This window comes from Saccopteryx bilineata, chromosome 2, assembly GCF_036850765.1.
Source record: "Saccopteryx bilineata isolate mSacBil1 chromosome 2, mSacBil1_pri_phased_curated, whole genome shotgun sequence".
In the NCBI taxonomy this organism is placed as follows: domain Eukaryota; kingdom Metazoa; phylum Chordata; class Mammalia; order Chiroptera; family Emballonuridae; genus Saccopteryx; species Saccopteryx bilineata.
The window spans coordinates 40,839,613-40,843,524 of record NC_089491.1 but is presented as its reverse complement, the minus strand read 5'-3'; the positions used below and the strand labels follow the sequence as shown (position 1 = coordinate 40,843,524).

Genomic DNA, 3,912 nt, shown 5'->3' with positions numbered 1-3,912 from the left:
TTTCCCTTCCCCAACCCTCAGTTCTGCTCAGATGAGACCAATGGTGGGATCTCCTACTCCTTCTGCTCTCATCATCTCCCTAGCAAATCTAATAATAACCAAAATGGCTTATTCCCAGTAACAAAGGAAGTCAACACCAGAACCTTCTTCTTCCACTTCTATCATTCTTCCAGATTCTTCCTGTATTTAAATAGAGCCCTCAGACTGCACTCAATGGTACTAAACCATTGTAATACACACCCAGAGTAGACTACATTCTGGCTGAAATAATCTCCCACCAGTACTGTAGTCATCCGTGTTATCTTAGATATTACAATGAAAATATTTTCCACCCTAGCTCTTCCAAATTTATGGTAGACCTATTTTCTTATCCATTAAATTCCAGACCAAAATATTATACATTTGTGTGTCCGGGGAGTTGAGAGATTAGTTTGGCCAAACTAATATGTAATTCCACCTCTGGCCATGGTCAAGTATCAGGGGCCCTCTGCCTTAAACAATTAGAAAATCAGACACACTTGGAGCACCTACTATGAGTCAGGCTGGGTTTTAGTTCCTTTGTAAAATAGAAGAATGAGACAAAACATGTGTCCTTAAAGGAAAAACCAGAATTTTAACACACTATGGCCAGGGCAAAGTGCTACTGAACTATAGAGAGTTCATCTAAAAAACATCTATTGAGCCTGACCTGTGGTGGCGCAGTGGATAAAGTGTCAACCTGGAATGCTGAGGTCGCCTGTTCGAAACCCTGGGCTTGCCTGGTCAAGGCACATATGGGAGTTGATGCTTCCAGCTCCTCCCCACCTTCTCTCTCTGTCTCTCTCTCCTCTCTCTCTCTCCCTCTCTGTCTCTCTCTCCCTTTCTCTCTCCTCTCTAAAATGAATAAAATAAAATAAAAAAATTAAAAACATCTATTGAGTACTAGTTATGTTCCAGGCATTGTGTTAGGGTCTTTGAATACAATGGTGGATAGAATAGTCACAGAACTTACTAAAGATTCCTAAAGATTAGATAGACATTAATTCTTTCTCCTCATTGTTCAAAAAGGCAATATTAATCCATTCTAATAAAAAAAATAAAAATACTTCTTTAAAAACAAAAAGCAAATCTATGACCTCAAACATGTCCCAGAATCAAATTGGAAAGAAAGATGGATGGACCGAATGACCTCCAAAATCCTATCCAGCCCTAAGATTCTAGTATATTGTGTGAGGTTTTAAAATTATTTGGAATGTTGATTTATTTCTATTTAAATCAATTGGTTCCATTTCTTTATTTTTTTTAAATTTCAGTTATTTTGAGTTAAAGAAAAACAGCCTTTCCAAGGGCTGCAAAGTGAAGGTCAGAAGAAGCAGAAGGAAGAAGGAACTCTTGCTCCGAGACCTGGGCTTGAGGAACGAGGGCCTCCTGGGAAAGCAGGGGCAACTGGCCAGCAGAGGGGTGACTTTGGTGGGATGGGGTGGAGTGCAGCCCACCTCGGTCACTGGTTGGTCTTCATGGGCTCTAAGGTGATTTCCACCTGCAGGCTGGTTTACATGATTAACACTACAATGTATTATTGTTGGGGGGGGGGCATTAAATTAAGGAATGATGCATGGAGTCAAGGGAGTGGCTTATTCAGTTGGATTCTAAATCACAATTAAGAAATAATCTTTATCTGGTGTAACTGTAATTTCATTTTTCTTGGAGCAAATTTGAAGGAAGGTGAGGTCGTTTTGGGGGTCAATTTCATGCATGGCGCTCTAAGCCTTCAAGATGAAGTTGCACATGAGTTTGACATACTGTGTGGTGGTGGGATGGTCCACGGTGCTCTTAATGGGAATGCCTTCTGTGTTCACCACGATGATTCCCTGCACTCTCTACTGGCTCTGAAGTCGCTTCAGTGTCTCCTCTACTTTTGTCATCTTGAATGGACCGGGTAGTTCCTTGTTGCCAAAACAGCCCTGGTTACATTTTACTTTTTTTTGTTTGTTTTTTCAGATTTTACTTATTGATTTTTAGAGAGAGGTTAGAGAGAGAGAGAAAGGCAAAGGAGGGCAGGGAAGCAGCAACTCATAGTAGTTGCTCCTTGTATGTACTTTGACCTTCAGGGTTTCAAGCCAGTGACCTCAGAATCCCAGGTTGACGCTTTATCCACTGTGCCACCACAGGTCAGGCAACAGTAATGCTTTTATTGATGATGATTATGTTAGCAAGCTATCTCAGTTACCCTGATGTAAATATTTAAGGGGCAGTAATGATAAATGTTGAATAAAAGAATGAGGTTTGAGGGCAGTGTCCTGGGTTCAGATACTATCAAACATTAATCAGTTGTGAAAACTTACACAATGTATTTCCCTTGACTGAGCTTCAATCTTCCAGTTTTCTTTTTCTGTTTTTTTGAAAGAGAGAGAGAGACAGGAAAGGAGAGAGATGAGAAGAACTTGTAGTTGCGGCATTTCAGTTGTTCATTGATTGCTTCTCATATGTGCCTTGATGCGGGGGGCCTCCAACTGAGCCAGTGACCCCTTGCTCACACTAGAGACCTTGGGCTCAAGCCATTAACCATAGGGTCATGTCTACGATCCCACAGTCAAGCTGGTGAGCCTGTGCTCAAGCTAGATGAGCCTGTGCTCAAGCCAGATGAGTCCACATTCCAGCCAGCAACCTTGGGATTTCGAATCTGAGTCCCCAGTGTCCCTGGTCGATGCTCTACCTACTGTGCCACTGCCTGGCCAGGCCAGTCTTCTAGTTTTCAAAATGAGAATAATAACAGTGCTTACATCATAATTTTTATGAATATTAAAGAGCTCTCAAATATTAAAAAAAGGCAGTGTCAAATAGGTGGTTAGATATATGAGTATGGAGAAAAAGTCTGTGTGAGAGATATAACTGTGTGGATCAGATGCGTGTTAACAACTGAAGCCATGTTAGGGATGACAGTATCTAGAGAAAGAGTGTACAAAGATGAGGAACTCTTAATTAGACTTCCTGGGCATATCTTGTCCACAGCAGCAAACTTCTTGATGAAATATGAAACTTCAAGTAATTGTCTTGGTGGAGAAAGGGAAAAGGGTATTTTGACAGTGTAAACAATAGGAGAGAGGCTTAATGCCAGGTGGACCATCTGGGAAAGGTGAGATGCTCAGTGAGACTGGAGGGAGCTCGAGAGTGATGGGTGCTGAGGCTGAAGTGGTAGATGCTGAATGATTGTGTAGACCAAGGAGTCTAGACTTTCTTGTAAGCAGTCCGTGAAGTTTTATAATCAGAGTAACAGGGTTTGTTTGTACAAAGACAATTTGTCCAACAATAAAGAGGTCAGTCAAGAAAAGGAAGTGAGGCAAAAAGAACCAGCCAGGAGGCTGGTACAGCCATCTAGCCGCAAGGAGGTAAGAGCAGTGGTAGGATCCAGCCGGTTTGTACTGGTTCAACAGAACCAATACGTAATTTTTGATTGAGTTTGGTGAACCAGTTGTTCAAACGGCACCTGTAATGAGGGTTCTCTCTAAGGTGGGTGCCTGGATAGCCGCCCAATGTGGAAATCACAAATTTACATTCCTTACTCTTTTTTAACGTTCATCTGTGCAGCAGCATAGTCTAAGCGCCCGTAGTTATGTTCATTCTGTCCATAGGTGAAAAACATTTGAAGAAACTATGCTTGCAATATTTATTTATTACCATGATTTTATAAAGCTCATTATACCTTTGATGAAATACTATATTTTAATTCCCTCGTGTTTGTTACTTCAGTAAACAAATAAATAACATCAAGAGAAAAAATGCCGGCCCTGGCCGGTTGGCTCAGCGGTAGAGCGTCGGCCTGGCGTGCGGGGGACCCGGGTTAGATTCCCGGCCAAGGCACATAGGAGAAGCGTCCATTTGCTTCTCCATGCCCCCCCTTCCTCTCTGTTCCTCTCTGTCTCTCTCTTCCCC

At 42.0% G+C, this 3,912-nt stretch overlaps 1 pseudogene; it reads right to left on the bottom strand.

Annotated features, from left to right (window-relative positions):
• Positions 1-1,613: 1,613 nt before the first annotated feature.
• LOC136322831 (dynein light chain roadblock-type 1 pseudogene) lies at positions 1,614-1,904 on the bottom strand (annotated as a pseudogene).
• Between the last annotated feature and the right edge of the window lie 2,008 nt (positions 1,905-3,912).